The 20389-nt window shown below is 46.6% G+C and overlaps 1 protein-coding gene across 1 annotated transcript in view; it reads left to right on the forward strand.

Annotated features, from left to right (window-relative positions):
- ARID5A (AT-rich interaction domain 5A) overlaps window positions 1–20389 on the forward strand; it is a 122714-nt gene that overhangs the window by 15202 nt on the left and 87123 nt on the right. Inside the window, exon 2 of the mRNA XM_085633460.1 lies at window positions 3050–3223. The gene's annotated coding sequence lies outside the window, so the exon portion shown is untranslated. The remainder of the gene's footprint in view (window positions 1–3049; window positions 3224–20389) is intronic.

Raw genomic sequence — 20389 nt, forward strand, 5'->3', positions numbered from 1 at the left:
ACATCAGCTCGATACTTACAATATACACTTTTCTTCATGATATTATGATAGGCGATACTTTGGAAACAATACTTTTGCAAGGATGATATTTTGTCATTCAGTATTGTGACATACAACCAGATCAGTGTAAAGGCGTTGCTTGTGGCAGGAACGGAGTTAACACTAGTTGTCTATTAACCATCCATGTGTAAACAGCACATACAAACACTTAAGTGAATAGACATGTTGTGCACAGCCCAGGTACACATCTATGGCCAGGGTGCCTAAAATACTTCTGACCCAATTATCTCCCCATCAGAAGTCCTGAGGCCATATTGACTGGGGTCGAGTGGCCATTAGATGAAGACGAGTAATGCCAGAGGGGCCTCGTTACTTTAAAGGCTTTGGTGCTGCTCCTCTGCTGGCTTAGGGCCACTCTCTGGGTGGTTCAGGGCTGCTTCACTGTCGTTGCTCACATTCCTTATTGGCATCTGTAAAGAGGAAAACTAAACATGATATCAAAGGTAGGTTTAGCAGAACATCTACTCTGCACCTGCTCCCGCCCATTTACCTTGAAAACAAAGTCTGACCCATCACAGGCACCTCATAATCACAGTGCTCATGGACAATTGATGGACGCTAAACAGACATCGAGCCTGTGTTTATGGTTTCTCAGTCCACCCCTGCAGAGCGAGGTCGTCGTCCCTTTTTCTACTCTTGCTTAGTCTCTGTGCCACATGACACTCAAGGAGAACCCCCTTCTGTGCCACATGCTACTCAAGGAGACCCTCCTTCTGGGTCACCATGCCACTCAAGGAGACCCTCCTTTTGCATGTCTCTGCCACTCAAGGAGACCATCCTTCTGGGTCTACATGCCACTCAAGGCGACCCTCCATCTGGGTTTCCATACCACTCGAGACCCTCCTTCTAGGTCTCCATGCCACTCAAGGAGACCCTCCTATTAGGTCTCCATGCCACTCAAGGAGACCCTCCTTCTGGGTCTACATGCCACTCAAGGAGACCCTCGTTCTGAGTAAATATGCCACTCAAGGAGACCCTCCTTCTGGGTCTACATGCGACTCAAGGAGACCATCCTTCTGGGTCTACATGCCACTCAAGGAGACCCTCCTTCTAGGTCTATATGCCACTCAAGGAGACCCTCCTTCTGGGTTTCCGTGCCACTCAAGGAGCCCCTCCTTTTGGGTCTACATGCCACTCAAGGAGATCCTCGTTTTGCATGTCCTTGCCACTCAAGGCGACCCTCCTTCTGGGTAAATATGCCACTCAAGGAGACCTTCCTTCTGGGTCTACATTCCACTGAAGGAGACCCTCCTTCTGGGTCTACATGCCACTCAAGGAGACTCTTCTGGGTCTATGTGCCACTCAAGGAGACCCTCCTTCTGGGTCTACATGCCACTCAAGGAGACTCTTCTGGGTAAATGTGCCACTCGAGGAGACCCTCCTTCTGGGTCTACATGCCACTCAAGGAGACACTCCTTCTGGGTCTCCATGCCACCCAAGGTGACCCCTCCTTCTGCACTCCTTAGGGTTCTGGTCTCTTGCAGCCATGTCCATGTTGGCATATGACACTGGTAGCAGCTAAGGAGAGGATTGCTCTAGAGGTTCTGGAATGAGCTCGCGCAGGACTACACATCCGATGGCACAGCATGGCAGTAGTACGGAGGACCTAGCACTATTCTTGGGCCGACAAGAAATACATGCAGGGGCTCAATGAAGCCAAATGAGCTGCACTCTACACAGAGGGTCTTAGCACGATTGTGAAGAGGGTCAAATGATCTTCGCACAACACTCCCAAGACACCTGCAATCACAGACTCAGCACCCAACTAGAGATTCATTTGTGAAGGTTGTTGCCGGAGCTGAGCACCTGCACTCATTTTTTAGAAGAAGGACAGTTCTCATCATCAAACTTAGGCCCAGAGCAGGACTGAGAAGTCACGAAAAGGGGATTTAGGAGGAAGATGAAGATAGGAAAAAGGAACAGAAGGAGAAAGCAAAGGATGGTTGAAGGGAAACAACCACTGGTCATAGCATCCCCTGCACATCCTGGTCTGATGAGGTGCCCTTGTGTTAGCTCAGGCTGGCTCTCCATGCTAGCCATCGGGGTCAAAAGGTGCGCCAAGTAGTCACTTTTCAGACCACAAGCAATACTATACTCCATAGTATGATGAATCAATTGCATACCAGTACCGTACACGCTCTGTCACGGCACCTCAAGTACTACCTGCAACCTCCCCTGTTGCTCCAGTAGTGAAACCTCGTGCACTGTCGCCGCAGCTCGTGTATTCTGAGAAGCTGGTAAGAATTAAACATACCACGGGTCATTCCACTCCGAAGGCCGGGCCTCCGTGCATTTCAAACATCAGGAACGCACGTAGAGACGGTGCCGTTAATATTAGCATTTACGACAAACCGTCACTAGCCAAAACCAGAGTTGAAAACCAAACTAGCGACTTGGGTGCTGTCCAGAAATGCATCAACAAAAACCCAGACAGGTTTCACATCCGAAATATTACTGGCGGGAGGCGGGCCTGCGCTGATATTGGTGCTGATAGCTTGGGGAGCAACGCTGAACGTGAACAGTGACGGGCAGCAGCACACCCAACGCTCTTACCTTTAGCAGCGAGCAATGGGGCAGCGTGAAACGGACAAGCACGTAAAATGTGCACGTTTTCCGTCAAAGGTACTTCCGGGTGAAAGGTGAGGGTTATCACCGAGACCGCAACGATTTAAAAACTGTAATTAATAATCCCAATGTATTTCAACTTCTAAATAACATTTATTCATTTCTGAATGACAATTCAAGATTTTCAAGCTTTCCATAACTTTTAGATCTTTAATTAGCTCATAAAACAACTGTATAAATGTCTTAAAAGTCTCGAATCTTTGCCACCTACTCCTGTTGCTCACTTGCTCTCCTGAATCTGTCTAATTCTATTTCTGTGTGAAGTGTTGCTGCAATCTACACTATAAAATGGAGCAAGGGTCAAAGATTTGAAATATGTTATGTTATACTCTGCAATGTTATGTTGTGTTATGTGTATTTGTAGATCACCCGGTTCACCCAGTAGTGTAACCTGGCGCTGAAAGCGGAGCAGCCTTGGCCGAGCCAGGCAGGGCCTGGACTGGGTGACAATTCGAGTCGTCAGCTTCTTTCGGAATTCAAGAACCGAGAAGGCGGCTCTGACGTGCAGGGGCAGGCCGTGACAGGGTTTGAAAGTGAGGTAGGAGAAAGCACTATAGCCGGTTTTGGTTCTGTGTATGTAGGGGTTGTGTGCAAATAGGAGTCTGGCTGATTTGTTGAAGTTCATATGTTTAAAAAAAAGATATTTATGTGAAGTCCAACCAATAACTAGTTGTTGCACACATTTTTCATTTTCCTGTATTTCTCTCTCAGTTTACATGCAAACAGTACAAGGTAGCATGTAATTTCACATCTCACCTCAACACCCACCCCCAACCTACCGTCATCCTTCATCTACAACATATAGATAGTCACAATTATTAGCATTTATTAGCCATAAGTGGTGCACTAATTGCAACCAAATTGTCCAATGCTAAATAAAAGTTGTATATGCACACATCTCAGGTTCTATACCCCTGTTGCATATTCAATTAGTGTCTAGAGTTTCCCCATGCCCCTCAATGGGCTCCCTCTCAGCAAAATCTTCCATGATGGCTCCCCAAATTATTAAGTTATCCTGTTCTTTTCCATCTCTCTGGGTCATTTTTACATGTTTGGTCTTTCAGGGAGCAATCTAATGTGCCCCACACCCACAACTCAATATTAAGACGTCACATAACCCAACCATCCACTGGCAGTTTGCTGTTTTGCCAGGAGCAGGGCCAGCTGCAAACATTTGTATCGCATTTTCACCCCCTTCGGTCGTTCAACAAGACCCAATCACAGTTGGCGAGGTTGCTATGGCAATTGAATCCCCATCACCTCCTGCACCACCGCCCCCTCCTTGTGCCAATATTCCAAGACTTCCGGACAGGACCAGGCCTTATGTAGGAATGTTGCACCTTCCACCCCACATCGAGGGCAGTCCCAAGATCTAGTTGGATACATTTTGGCTAATACACTTGGAGTCAGGTAAGTGCAAAGAAATTAAATTGTATCAGCTTAAACTGTGCATTCCCTGGTAGTTTCTACACCATCTCACATTCCCTTGCCTACTCCCTTTCAGTCATCTGTACTTCCAGGTCCGCATCCCAAGCACATCAGGACCCATTAGTTTAGGGTAATCGGATTTCAGAGCAATATACGTCAGTGTTATCAGGTGGTGCCCCATGCTAATCTGTCGAATGCTTTCCATTACATGTGTTGTGGGAGGGGCATTAGGGAAATCCGTCCATACCTCCCTCACCGTTCCAACTATTTTTGCATACTGGAGAAACTTCCCAGGTCTAACCCCAAAAGTGTCCTGCGCCTCCTGGAAGGTGGCAATTGTGTCTCCTGTGTATAAATCACCAATAAATTGGCATCCCACTCCGACGAGCTCCTGGTCCATTTGAACGGTTTCCAGTGCCACCCTCGGGCGCCCACCAGCCCACACTAATGATATCAAAATTCTGTTTATCTGCTTACTTTGTGTTTTAATGGACAAAGAGGGTTTTGGACATGGTATAAGTAATGCGGCAGCGGCACCATCTTGGCTACCTCCACCCATCCCATAATTGGTAGTGGAAGCATGCACCAGAAGCACACTGAGGCATCCAGCCCCTCTGTCACCCCCCAGATTATAAGTATATTGATGGTTGGCTGTTGTTGCAACCTTAACACCCAGAAATTGCAATGCACCCATTTTCCATCGTATACCCAAATCAAGGAGTCTCTCCTGCCTAGTCAAACCCCCAGGGGAAAAAAGACTCTTGCAGCGATTGACCCAAAGCCTAGATATTCCCTCCAAACTCCTCCAGTAGGTGCATTAGGCAAGGCATTAAAGTTTGAGGCTCCCTCAGATAGAAAAGTGCATCATTGGCGTACAGGGACACCAAATGTGTCGACTCCCTAACTCTGATCCCAGAGTCATGCAAATCTCTCCTAATTTGGTGCTGGGGTAAACAGGAGAGGAGACAATGGACACCCCTCTTTTGTGGCCTGTCCCACAGACAAGGCTCCTGACACCACATCCCCTGTCCATACCTGCACCACGTGTCCCATATAGAGCAATTGCACCCAGCCGCAAAAGTTTGGGCCAAATTTAATCTGTCAGAGTACTTTCATCAAATATGCCCAGGTGTCAAATTTCTTTACTAGGTCCATCGTGCCCAGCATAAGCTCATCATCCCTGTCCAGCACTGAGAGCAGTATATGAGAGAGCTTCCTCAGGTTCATGGCAGTACTACTGCCTGGAATGAACCCACAGTAATCTTCATGCACCAGTTGTCCTATCACCAATTGAAGGCTATTAGACAGCCCTTTACAGAGAACTTTGGTGTCCCTAGTGATCAAAGTTGAAGGTCTATAGGAGGCCGGGTTTACTGCCTCTCCGCCCAGATTTGGAACCTTACAGATTATGCCCTCTTGCATAGTCGTTGGGGGAGGCCACCAGTTGCATCTCAGTATGCATCTCCAAGAACCTTTCTGTAAGCTGATGCAGAAAGGCTTGATAAAATTCCACTGGGAAGCTATCCCGCTGGTATTTCGCTCTTGGGCATCAAACACAGGGCTTCCCTGAGCTCCTCCAGAGTAAAAACAGACTCAAGGGCCTCCATGAAGGTATCTGGGACCCTAGTTACTCTCGCACTCGCCACAATGCTCCAGATGCGGTCCAGCTTGTCAACTGACACCTCCCCATAAACCCCCCTCACAGGGGTTCAGCGAAGACGTATTTTATGACCTTCTACGTGCTTGCAGCCTTACCGAATTGGAGTTCCAGGCAGCACACTGGTGGCGTCTCCACCTCTCTCTGTGGTATCCAGGCAAGAAGGTGGCTTGGCTTTCCTTCCTCCCTAAGTCGGTAAATAACAAGAATACTCCCTGGACGTCTGATAAGTACATGGCTCTCTAAACATCTACAAAACCTGCATTAGTCATAACTTCTGTCAGGGCTGCTGTCATGCCCTGCTTGGTGCGCTGCGTAGGTAGTGCCCTGTCCATCTGACCATGCAGGACACAGTTGACATCCCCGGCCCAGATCGTGGGCGTCCCCACGTATTCTGTATTTTATAGTAGTAGCTTACACATCATGTGTTCGTTGCATAGGTGTTGAGTATACAGATTCCCCTCCCATCCAACGCCCCAAACACTAGCACGTATCGTCCTTCTACATCTACCTTCGAATAGAGGTGCTAAAAGGAGACCCTCATGGCCATCCACATGGACACCCCTCTGGCCTATCCTGAATAAGTGGGCAGGTGCATCTGACAATCTGAGTACCATTTCTTCAAGAGCTTCTGGGCTTCCGAATCAGTGAGGTGTATCTCCTGGAGGCATGCAAATGTAACTCTGTTGCACTTCAAATACGTGAGTTGATGCGGCTGTTGAGGTATGCAGGGCCAAGGTTGTGTAGGGCTTTGGATGTGTGCATGAGAAGTTCGAAGCATGCTTGTTTTGTGGATAGGTAGCCAGTGGAGCTCTTTGATGTGAGTGCGGGGTAGGAGGTTTTGGGTGACCCTGGTCATTCAGTTCTGTATGGGCTGGAGTCGTCTGTTCAGTTGAGTGTTGATTCTGGCATAGAGGGCGTTACTGTAGTCCCGTTTGCTGATGGTGAGGGTTTGGGTGACATTTCTGTGGATGTGTGTGGGTGAGCCAATTAAAGATTTTCCTTGGCATCGTTAGTGAGTGGAAGCAGCAGGCGGAGACTATGTTGACTTGTTCAGTCATGGTGAGTTGGTTGTCGATTACTATTCTGAGGTTCTTTGGTAAGGTTGTTGGGAGGGGGGTGGATCCGATTTTCCCGGCCACCAGTTGAAGTCCCAGGGCAAGTGTTTCTGTTGAAGATTACCACTTCCGTCTTGTCAGTACTGAGCTTGAGGCAGTTGGTTTTGACCCACCAGTGACTTTGATCATGCAAGCAGAGAAATTGGTCTGGGTGTCAGCGAGGCAGAGTATGAGCTGGTGTCGTCAGCTTAGGGTAAGACTTTGATTCCGTGGGTGTGGATGATGCTGAAATGTATTGCTATTGCACCACATTCAACGCTTTCAATCACATAGCAGAACCATGGAGTGAACATATCAGCATATCTCGGCTTAGTTATTTCATTAATAATTTGTTTTACATGTACGAGCGTCTCTTGTTGTTTTGCAGTAGTGTTCCGCACTTGTCACCTGGGTTGAGTGAAATTAATGCAGTTATGTCACAATTCCACACCAGCCAAATACTAGCTGTTGAACAGGTGTTACTATTACCCAGGAGTGACCCATACAGATAAGAGCGGTGGGGCAGGGAACTCGACAGACGACGATGAAGGAAAATTAAATAAATAATAAATGTTCCTTCGTCGTCATCTGTCGAGTCCCCCCCACCGCCCACCCCTCTTACCTGCAGGGGCCGCTCCTTCTATTATCTAATTTCTGCCCTCTGTTTGGGGACTGTGTGAATCATGATTCAGGCCCAAACAGCACTTGCAGCTGGATCAGGGTCCCATCATGTGTAGTGGGATTTACTGTACCTCACAGGATCTTACCTGCACAATTTTTGCCATCTAAAATCTGCCAGAAATTTTCCAGGGAAAACTCCAACTTTCTGATCTTTTCACCTCGGGACTGTGTTATCCACCATTCCAAGATGTGGAGCTTGGAATGGTGTGGTAATTTAGCCCCTGGTAAGTACCACATGTTGCAGTATCTTTAATGAATGCAGTATCAACACACCAACATACTACTCTCACAAAATGAGGCCTTTAGAAGTACTCAATTTAGCGACCATGGAAGGATGGAAGTCATTCTTTCTAGAATTCAAATTTGTGACATACAGATCACTTCATATGCCAGCAACGAGCATTTAAATCTACGAGTCACCTTGCAGGATGAAAAGCATGTAATTATCAACCTATCCAATAGCATGTTGCCCTCGAAGAGTTTTCTTTTTAGAAAAGAAAATATATTTCTTGTTTTATAGTCGTACAGAGCTAAGTATAAAGCAAAACATTTAAGCAGGTGGGTATTAAACACACATTGACTGATTTAGATGATTTCACAAAAGGCCAGTACCATGAAAATATTTTTGACCTACAAAATTAGCCACCATCTATGTCTTGCACATTGCTGCTGTTTTTGGCTCCACGCTGAGGCAAGCTTAGGTATTTAAATCAAGAACACTGCATAACTGTGTCTGTTTCAATCTCTTATGGAGAATTAGCAGAGCAAGTGTATTTGGGAGGTTAATTACTTTTTAGGTCTCGCTGAGTCAGCGCGCATGCGCTGCTCGGAGAGACATTTTGTAGGTGAGATTTCAAAGTGCTGCTAGCTGGCCTAGCGCTTGCGTTCACGCGCGCATCCGCCAGCTTTCAGCCCCATGGCTTTCCTTTGCTGCGCGCACCGCATCGCACACCACTCGCCAGCCTACTTTTGCCGTGGCGTTTGTTCTTCAGTTATGTTGTGATTGCGAATTTAAAAATGATCGTCTTTCCTACTTCCTTGCTTATTCTTTTTTTGGCTTCCAGTGCAAGAAGGAGGTTTCTTCTTTTCCGTCCCAGGGAGAAACTTGAGGGTTTTTTTCTTCTGAAGAGCAAGAGGAGAAGTGAAAGTCTGGTCTGCGGCACAGCTGCCTGCACTACCCTGGTACGTGCTGTGTGGGTCAATACGTGTCTGTTATGATCCCTCTGCTCCGGTCAGTGCTGCGAGGGGTGGGGGCAGTTGTACCCTCTGAGCACTATTAACAAGGCTGTGCGAGATACCACGACCTCATGTGACCCCCAGTTACATTCGCGTTTTTGTTGTCTTCTAAACTCCTTACCTTACCAGTTTCTGTGTTTTCACCCTGTGCTTCCCTCCTGTAGAGACCCCATATTTCTTACAGAATTCTTTCTTAATATTTCTGTTTTTAAAAGAGTGCTTCCCTCCCTAAGGGGCCACCACACTATCTCCTGAATCCCTTACCTTAACATTTCTGTGTTTTCAGCCCATGCTTAACTTAACACTGTCACTCTCAGTGTCCGCCGCATTTACATGGTGTTCTGGTGTTGCTCTTAAACTGAGATGGTGTAGTGCTGTATATTCACATGGCAATGCTCCAGATTGGCTCACGATAGTGCAGTACATTCACCTGATTTGCTGTTGATTTGTCATTCTACAGTAAAGTCTATCTACGAGGTGTTGTAGTGTTGCGGTCTACTTGGCACACACCTGTTGGGAAAAAGAACATGCTGTTGTGTGGCTGTCAGTTTTGCTACAATGCTGTATGTTTTACGTGGTGTCGCATTGTTGTCGATTTGGCATGCTGCAGTGCAGTGTATTCACACTTTGTGTGCATGGTAGAGTGCAGTGTATTTACAGTATTGTGGTCTTGTCGATTTGGCATGCTACAGTGCAATGTATTTACTCGTGTTGTGGTCTTGCTGTCGGTTTGCAGTGATACAGTGCAGTGTATTTACACGATGTGATTTGCACTGATACAGTGCAGTATATTTACACGATGTTGTGATTTGCACTGAAACAGTGCAGTGTATTTACACGAGGTTGTGATTGCACATATACAGTGCAGTATATTTACACAATGTTGTGATTTGGCATGCTTTAATGCATCATATTTACAGGGCATTATATAGTCGCTGTTCATTTGTCTCTCTACAATGCAGTGTGTAGTGTTTACATAGTGCTACGCTGGTGCTGTTGATCTCACACATCACGGTGCAGTATATTTACACAGCGATGCAGCAGTGAATTGTTCACATGATAGTGTAGTATATTCCTTGGATGGTGCTGTGGGGTTGGTACTATATCGTGGTATATGACTGTGATGAGGCCATCTATTTAACATTATGGCACTGGACACTCATATGATGATGCTGTGGATCTGATAGTATAGTGCTGTATATTTACATGGTGGTGCTGTTGATTTGACCCTAGCGTGCAGTATATCTATAGCCGATGCAGTCCATTTGAAAAGTGTACACAGTATGCTTATGCGGTGATGCTGTTGATTAACTATGCTGCAGTTTATTTAAACAGTTCTATTGTTGATTGGATGCCATGGTAACGTATATTTATATAGTAATGCTGTTGATATGATACTATAGTGCAGTTTATTTATATACTGAGGCTGTTGCTTTGGCACGAGTGTGCAGTATTTATAAGGTGTCACTGTGAATTAGGCAATGAGGTGCAGTAGCTCTATACCGTTCTGTTGGTGATTTAATGCTAAGGCCGAGTATATTTATACGGTAATGCTGTCAATTTGATACTATGGTGCAGTATATTTGCACGGTGATCCGGCCTACTTCATATCATAGTGCAGTTCATTTATAGGATGATGCTGTTGATTTGACAAGCAGGGCAGTTATTTTTATAATGGGATGCTGTTGCGTCGATACTGTGGTGCAATGTATTTATACAGTTCTGTTGTTGCTTAAATGCTACGGTGGATAATATGGATAGGTGATGAGTTCCATTTCATACTATAGTGCAGTTTATGTATATGATGATGCTGTTTCTGTGACAGGCGTTTACGGTATATTTATAAACTAACACAGACATTTTATGCAGTGTATGTATAAAGTTACAGTAAAGTTCTATAGTGATACTATCGTGACGTGCAGTATATTTATGCGGTTGCTGTGCGGTTATATGGTGACACTGTCAAAACCATTGTGCAGTATCTTTACACTGTGATGTTGTTACTTGGATACTGGGGTGCAATATATATCTCCCCCTGACGGGGATATCACGGGATACGCCATGACGTCACCTCTTGAATTTGCAGTGTGCCTGTGGATGTCGGGAGGGACCCCTGCCACCTGTAGTATCGCCCTCACGATGCAGTGTTCTCGTTGGACTCCCCTCCTGCAGGGAAGTGTCTACCCTTAGGGTGCTGTGATCCCTCAGCCGCTCTGCCTTGCCGGGCTCATTGTGCTCATGACTGAGGTGGCCCAGGCAGCTGCTGCCGTCTCAATATGAACCCACCGCCTTTGTCCGCAGTCCATGAAAAGCGGAGCGCCATAGATGGATAACCCGTGCTCTGGGGAGGGGGGCACCCCGGCGCTATCTGAGACCACTGTTTGATCAATGGACCACCAGTGAGAGCTCAGGCCGCCCAACAATACGTCTTGTGAGGAGCGCTGACAGGCCTATAAAGGAAACCATAACATGGCGCCTCCACCGAAGCCTGACATTCCACTGACGCTGCCCCGGGCAGACCCTCTACTGCCCAATTGGCCCCAGCTACATATCAAACTCCAAAACCTCCAGCAAAGAAAGGTAACAAAGTAAAGCATCCTTTATCTGTTTTTGTTATGGGTGCAGGCGGTGGTCACTTGGTATGCGGTTGGTGCTCTCGGTGCAATAGGGTGAGTTCAGCACCAAACACTGGCAAAGCCAACAGGTTTGACTTTCATTTTGAGTCAAGACTAAAATATTGTTTAAAAGGCATCTGCAGTGAAAAAAAAGCATTTGCATAGCCAATAGGTCTTGCCTTTGGGACCTTATAAGTGTTTAGCCATGCAACAGTTGATGTTCTCGCACCAAGGATATTGTGCCGCATAACTAAATACTTATAAGGTCCCAAAGGCGAGACCTATTGGCTATGCCAATGCTTGTTAGGTTTGCAGTTGTGAAAGACCCGTTGTGGGCTTACTGAAAATTCACAGTTCACCCATTCGTTAGCTTCAGTTGGCTTTATTGTCACTATCATTTGCTTGCCTATTTCTTGGCTTGCCTTCCTCATTTTTTGTTTGTCCATCCCCTGGAGCATAGTTTCTATACTGTCCATTTGATTGGCTAACATGCATCCCTCCACTGCTTACTTTTAGGGAACTATATATTTCTTTTTGGTTAAGCACTCCACAAGAATACTTGTGGTTTCCAGCTCTATCCCACATGTGCTGCTCTCCCCCATGCACTATACTGCTCTCTCATTTGTGTGCTATTCTTTATCTCCTGAGGGCTTCTCCCTGCCAAACTCCCCCTGCGCTCTGTGTTGTTCTCTCTCTCGCTCAGGTGCTTCTCCCCTGCAGCTGTTGCTTTCTCACTTGTGTGCTTATCCTCACCCACTGTGTTGCTCTCTCCCTCGTAAGCTTCTCCCCGTACCAACTGTGTTGCTCTCTCCCTCGTGTGCAGCTTTTTCCTTCCTCCCCCCACCAGGCTTTATTTTTTCTTTTATTGCTCCACCCACTCACTCCTCCATAGGTCCCCCGCCGCCCTTTTTTTTTTTTTTGTTTTTGCTCGAAACCTGCCAGACAGCACAATTGTCTGGTTGGGTAAAACTCAGTAGGGACATGTCGATAGTTGAGCTGGACAGCAGCTCCGTCTATTGCTTTCTATCGGCTTTTTGTTTTGTCACTCTTAGTTTCTTGCTTTCTATTCAATGGTTTTATTTGTTTTAGCCTGACCATGTAGTCCTTCTCCATCCCGCGGAGTGCAGTCTGTTTACCAACTGATTAGCTCCTTTGATCCTTCCACAAGTGTCTGCTTTTTAGGAACTTTCTAATTCTTTTTCTAAAAGCAGTCTTTGAAAGTCCATGTGTTTCCCCTGTTCTCTGTGTTTTCCCACTTTCCCTGCACATTTCTTGTCATAACATTATAAAAATGTCATAAGTGATGATACCTGCACACACATACATCATCATGCATGGGCAGGCGTACATCATCATGCATGCGTGAGCCTACAGGGTGATGTGGCCATCAGTGGCTGACATTTAATTGGGCTTCCTTTTCTTTTGCCCGAAGGTGTAGAGCATCTGCAAAAAAAGCATTTTGCTGTTGCTTTCCAGCATCACATAAGACCCATTGGCTTTGCTAATGCTTGTTTGTTAGCAGCTGCCAGGTGGCTCAGTGTACGGGAGTTCACTTGGCCTTTAGAGAGGTCCAGTTAGATCGTGCATGAGACATCCGTGAAAATGGTAGCATGATGGTAAAGCTTTACTGGAGTCTGTGAAGATTTATAGGAAACCTGCTGTCAAATAATAGCTTTTGCTTTGAGCATAAAAGCCCGATTTCGCATTATCTGTTCTATCACCTGTGACTTTCCAAACCAAGTCTGAACCAAGATGGCTGCAATTTCGATAAAGAACAAGGGCCATATGTATCAAAGGGTTTTACTCAGTCTGTGTCTATGGTAAAATGTGTTCATACATATGGGCCAAGTTACTTATCTTCTGTAATGCCTTATCTGGTAGAGACTCTAGGTAGACGCAGATTCCTTACCTTAGAATTTCCCCAGATGTCAGACTGGATCTGGAAGATTTTTCATGGGCAGTACCCCTGTGCATCGGTAAGTGGCATTGTTTGGCTCCACATGCATCATCCACACAAGATGTGTCGTCCATGGCTCCTGTATAGGCATCACCCAGGCGCACTGACGTACGTTTTTTTTTAAACTACTCTCCACGCCAGAAGTGAGAAGCCATGAAGAACACTGACCACTGTTGTGGAAAAGTAGAGCCCTGAAAGGGGAAAGTCCTGTCTCTAGAAATTAATTCGCAGAGTGGGGAGGACGGGTGGGTCAGTAAGGAACCTGTGGCTAGATAGAGTCTCTATCAAATAAGGCGTTACCAAATGTAAAACAATTGTTCATCCGATAGAGACTTCTAGCCGCAGATTCCTTACCTTAGAATAGATACCAAAGCAACACCATCCCTGGAGGTGGGTCTGTGGACCAATTTCAAACAAGGAAGTCCTGCAGGACTAAATGGGCAAAATGCCCATCCCTACTAACCTGACTGTCTAGGTAGTAATGTTTGGTGAGCATGTGCAGGGAAACCCATGTTGCTTCCTGGTAGATATCAGGGACCGGAACTCCACAGGCTAAAGCACTGGTCGCAGCATTAGCTCTAGTGGAATGAGTTTGTAAGCCTTCAGGATGTTGTTTCTTGGCCCATGTGTAGCAGATTTTAATGCAGAGCTTGACCCATCTGGAGATGGTTTGCTTCTGTACAGCCCAACCTTTCTTCACATCAACGTACCCCACGAAGAGTTGTTTGTCCGCCCGGAACTCTCGTTTATAGTCAAGGTAGAACGACAATGTTCTTTCTGGGTCCAGATGGTGGAGTCACTCTTCTTCTGTGGAGGGGAGCAGAGGAGCATAAAAAGTAGGCAGTGTAATGGATTGACCTGTGTGAAAGGGAGATACAACTTTCGGGAGAAAAGAGGTTCTTGTGCAAAGCACCAGCGTGTCTGGATAGCCTGAAAACTAAGGCGGCTTGGACGACAAGGCCTGCAGCTCCCTCACACTTCAGGCAGATGTAACAGCCCCAAGGAATGCTGTTTAAATGAAATCCTGAGAAGCCTGAGGGGACAATTAGAGAGAGGCTCAAAAGGAGCACACATCAAGAATGTTAAGATCAGATTGAGGTCCCACTGACACATGATAAATGATAAAGAAGGAAAAAGATGAACAAGACCCTTCAGAAACCCATGTACAAAAAAGGGAGGGTTGGTCAGGTAACTGCAAAAAGTCAAAAAGAGCAGAAATATAGACCTTAAGAGTGCCCAGAGCAGAGCCCTGCTGGGCAGGGGAAAGAATGAAAAGTAGAACTTCAGAAAGGGGATCAGTGACTTTTTCTGCACACCAAGCCACACAATGTTTTTACAACGGCAGGTGTGTATCATACTGGTGGAGGGATGTTTGGCTGCCAAGATAACATTGTAAACTTCAGGAGAAAGATCAAAAGCTATCAGCTGCGTGGCTCAATCTCCACGCAAGAAGGCAGAGACTGGACAGGTTTGTGTGGAGAGCCCTCCTCTGCTGCTGCAACACAAGATCCTCCCGAATGGACAGCCTGATCAGAGGATCGATGGCCATGTTCAGTAACTCAGGACACCAGACGCTCCATGCCCAATTCAAAGCCACAAGGATGACTTGGGCCTGGCCGTTTTTGATCTTCTTCAGAACTCTGGGCAGGAGTGGTAGCGGAAAAGCGCATAGGAGGCCTGTGCTCCACTCGAGATGAAAAGTGTTTCCGAGCTAGAGCCGCCTTGGAAACTACAGTATGCCAAATTACTGACAATGCACATTCTTGCGGAGGCTAACAGATCTAACCAAGGTTCTCCCCACTGTTGAAAGAGACCTTGCACCACCTCAGGACGGAGAAACCATTCGTGATCCACTAGGCATTTACAGCTGAGTTTGTCCACCCTGGTGTTCAGAGAGCCTGCCAGGCATTGAACCACCAGGGATATGCCTTGGCATTACATCCGTGTTCAGAGATGCAGAGCCTCTTGACAAAGAGTCCACAACCTCATCTCTCTCTGTTTGTGACAGAACCACATGGATCTGGTGTTATTCGTGATCACCTGCAACAGCCTTTCCTTGATGGAGGGCAGAAAGGCTTTAAATTCTAGTTGGATCGCATAGAGCTCCAGCAAGTTGATGTGGAGTCCGGATTCTGCCAGAGACCAGAGTCTTCTGATCCCCACCTTTCCTTGATGGCCACCCCATCCCAGGAGTGACGCATCTGTCACTACTATCAAGATCTGGTTGGGGAAGGGAGAGGGGTCTGCCTCTGGCCCAATCAAGATTTGCAAGCCACCTCTGCAGATCTTTCGCAGTTCCCTCTGAGATCTGGAGCATGTCGGAGAGATCCCTCTGATGTTGTGCCCATTGGAACTTGAGGTCCCACTACAGAGCCCGCATATGCCACCTGGCATGATTTGCCAACTGGATGCAGGAGGTCATGAGGCCCAACAGTCTAAAGGTCTGTCTCACTGAAATCCAGGATAGAGGCTGAAACATCAGTATCATAGTCCAAAAATCCTGGACTCGCAACAAGGGAGGATAAGCCCGACACTGCACTGTGTCCTGAAGAGCTCCAATGAAAGGGAGCATCTGAAAGGGAGTCAGGTGTGACTTTGGTATGTTGACAGTGAACCCCAGTGAGTGCAGGAGGCCCACAGTAGTCTGGAGGTGGGAGACAACAGCATAAGGGGCGAGCCTGCCTTTAACAGCAAGTCGTCGAGATAGGCGAAGACAGGCACCTCTAATCGTCACAGATGAGCTGCAATGACCACCATCACCTGAAAATGTTCATTGCCTACCGTGAATCACAGGTAACGCTGGTGGCCAACAGGACAGGACTGTAAAAATATGCGTCCTGCAAGTCCAACACTACCATTCAGTCTCCTGGGTCCAGAGCAGAGAGGACTTGAGCTAACGTGAGCACTTTTAATTTCTCCTTCTTGAGGAAGTAGTTGAGGGGCCTTAGGTCTAGGATAGGATGAAGGCCTCTGTCCTTTTTGGGCGCCAGGAAGTAGCAGGAATAACAACCACAACCCACTTCTGGGGTCTGCACTCCCTCTATGGCACCCTTAACCAAGACAGCAGTGACTTCTTGGTGGAGAAGGCACAGATAATCATCCGGAAGCAAAATACACACAATGGATGGCCAGAATGTAGAACAAATCAAAACATTCTCCCCCAGTCAAGAGATCTGGGTTAAATCCATCATTATTTTGCTCACCATGCCACCCCAGTTTAGACCTGGCCATATGCAAATCAGTGTTGACCCTGTGCCTCATGGGAACAGTCCAGCCCGAACTGCCAAGCCAGGTCCTCCCTGGGGTGGCGTGGTGAGCAAAATAACGATGGATTAAACCCAGATCTGTGACTGGGGGTGAATGTTTTGCCAATGTCCAACATTCCGTCCATCCTCTTGTGTGTTTTACAGATAATCATCCTCCATTAGCTGGTCTTGAGATGGTGGCATGTATGGAGGCGCTGTCACAAAGGAGAGAGAGTAACCCCTTCGGACACTTTGCAAAACCTACCTGTCCGATGTTATAGACAGGTGATGGCGAATCCTGCCAACATCTGGGTGCCCATGTTGGTAAGCAGGCAGATTAGGAGGGTTTGGAGGCTGCAGTTGCTGGGGGGTGGTGGACTGACCAGACTGCGGGTGCCTGACCCACAAGTTCTGTGGGTATCGCACCCACAGCCACGCAGAGGCTGGGGAGCATGCATGGTGACTGGGAGGGTATTGGCACAGCTAGAGACTGAAAGGCGCGAAAGGGGGTTGAGGGTGACGCAAGCCCATAGAAAGGCCCAAGGACTTGGCCATATCCCAACTGTCCTTGAAGCACTCCAGCACAGGATCTGCCTTGTCTCCAAAGAGACGGGAGCCATCAAAGGTCATGTCCATAAGAGAGGATTGGACATCACCGGAAAAGCCAGTCATCCTTAAGGCCACCATCGATGAAACCACTATTTCCAGTGAGTCTGTTGTGTCAAGCCCACAACAAATAGTGAACTTTGCTGCATCTTTCCCATCAGCAACAGCTTTAGAAAGCACAGGCTGGGCTTCCTCTGGCACCTGTGCAACTGTATCCCACAGAGTGTGGGAGTAGCGGCCCAAAAGGCATGTGGTGTTCACGGACCGCAATACCAGGCTGGCCAAAGAAAACATCTTCTTCCCCAAAGAGTCCATCCTCTTTGATTCACTATCCAGAGGGGGATCAGAATGGGGACTGCGCTGCCCGTGGGCGTTGGCAGCACCGGGAGCATCAGCAACAGGACCAGCATCTCCAATCTATGATACTTATCTCTACTCCACTCATAGCCACTCCATTCTGCAACTCTCTACTCCACTACACTCTATGCCACTCCATTGTAATCTACAGCCCTCTACTCTATGACCATCCACAGCACTCTACCCCACTCTACTCTACAACACTCCACTCTCCGCCACTACACTCTGTGCCACTTCACTCTATGGCACTCTACTCCAGTCTACTACATTTTATTCCACTCTATGACAATCTTCTCCACTCTACCACACTCTACTCTAAGACACTCCACTATGTGCCACTCTACTCCACTCTTTCGACACTCCACTCTATGACACTCTACGCCACTGCACTCTACGACACTCTACCCCACTATTCTGCAACACTTTGTTCTACAACACTCCACTCCACTGTACGCCACTCCACTCTACAACACTTTACTCCACTCCACGACACTCTATGCCTCTCCATCTAGCGCCACTCCACTCTATTTTTTTCTCCTCCATTACGTGACACTTTACAGCCCTCCACTCTACGACCCTCCAGGACACTCTACCACACTCTGCTCTATTACACTCCACTCTATGACACTTCACTCTTTGCCACTGTACTCCATTCACCATCACTCCACTTCACAATACTCTAAGGCACTCTATTCCTCTCTACGATGCTTTACTCCACTCTACGCCCCTCCACTCTATGACAATGTACTCTGCTCTACCACACTCTTTTCTACAACATTCCAATCTGTGCCACTCTATGCCACTCCATTCTGTCCCTCTACTCCACTCTCATGATACTCTACGTTACTGCACTCTACAACACTCTACTCCACTCTGCAACACTCTACTCCATCCTACAACACTCTAGTTGACTCTGACACTTTCTATGTTTTTATTTTATTTTTTAACTTTGTTTATTGGCATTTTCAGTAATACATTACAGGCATCAGTTGATTTGCTCATTATGTCATAGCTATTTGTCTGAAAGAATCGAAACAAAAAAGAAACATTAGAACTTTTGTTTTCCATGCATCACATATCTACGACATTATTATGGCATGTTAGTCGTACCAACATATTTTGGCTTCTCACACATATATCCTGCGGTTCAGTGGCACCACTTAACGTGGTACACGGGTCATTCTTAAAACACTGTCCTGGCGTAGAGGCTTTGTACACAAATCGCCCCTCACTATTTCTAAATGTCATCCAATTGTCAAGTGTCTTATCTCTCCTCCTCATCACTTCCTATACGCTGTAGGTAACTTTTGAAGGGTTCCCATATATCTCGGGGCCTGGAGCTGAGAGGGGGTAATTCTGCATATGTACTGTTTTGCTCCTGACAGTATATCATATCTTTAAATCATTTTTTGAATTTAGGGACTCTTTCTCTTCCCCATCTGCATGCTACTCTGCATTTCGCCATTAGCAATCCTAGAGCAATAGGTTGTTTGATCTGTCCTTCAATCTTATTTATGTAGCCTAATAGCCCCATCACCGTTCTTGAACTGGGAATATAGAAGTGCAGGCACTCAGTGTCCCAGGGCAGCTGTTTGCTACTAAGAATAGTGGTATTCTCCCACTGAAGATATTGCACGCTCCTGAGAAGTGCAGGTACTCTCCTTATAACTTCAAGCACTGATAATAGCTAAACATTTCAACAGGGTTCAATTCAAGACAAGGAGCAAGGACATTGTGAGATTGAAAGTTAAAATATGTGAAAGGAAAAATTCCACATGGAACATTCCGTGACCCACCTTGCTTCCTCATCCATACTAAGGTTCAGAAAAGATATAAAACACCTCTTTTCAATTAACACTTTTTCTGTCATCGATCAAGAACCTTCTAGTTTCCACCAACACAGATGAAGCTCCTCCACCCACTCCCATTTGATTTACATGATGCATATGATCTCAGCTTATCTCTGAACCCTTTTTGGTGTATAGTGTCCCACTGTTTGTGTATTTCCCAACTAGGTTTTCCAAATATTAAAACTAACAAGCATACATATTATCTACACACATAGGTATTGATATATTAGAAAAAAAACAATGATGCAGCACTTATGTACAGCAATTCTTACAAGAATCATTGTTGGAACCAGCACTTTCTGGTTGGCTGAAAGGATGCCCCCAACCAGGCAGAACCTACTGCTCCCGTCACGGCGATTACACTCGCTGCATAACCTGTGCTCACCCTTGGGTAGCTTTGCACTCAGCAGTCAGGCTTATCTCAGAGTGACCGTGTAAAGCAAAGGCAGTCACTTGTGATAAATACCCTGATTTTCATAAAAAAGACTTCACACAGGATGTATGCAAATAACATTTATATTCAACACACATATTCAATCATTATAACATGAACATCATATACTTTTGGGCATAAAATACATTGGTAAATATTACTAGCAGTACTAGGCCCACTCATATTGTTATGATATCAATAGTATGCAACATTGTGGACCATTCCTAAACGTGGGGGCTGGCCTGAACGAGTTGGAAAGACGCTCCGCTCAGACCAGGGAGTCTGTGGGGTTTCTCCCGCCCAGCTGTTCAATGCAGCCGGCTGGAGAAACTTTAGTGTGCATGTGTGTTTTGGCCGGCCTGAGACGGCCGGCCAAACACATATGCGCACTTGGGTAGTCCACATATCAGTCCTCCTACCCCCTCCAATGCCCTGGCCTGCCCCTCCCTGCACACGCTGGCTCTGAGCTGGCAAATGTAAAATAAAATGATGATAGACCATCGTTTTATTTTTTATTTGCTGGTTGTGAGCCAGGCAGTGGG

Source organism: Triturus cristatus, chromosome 11 (assembly GCF_964204655.1).
Source record: "Triturus cristatus chromosome 11, aTriCri1.1, whole genome shotgun sequence".
NCBI lineage: Eukaryota > Metazoa > Chordata > Amphibia > Caudata > Salamandridae > Triturus > Triturus cristatus.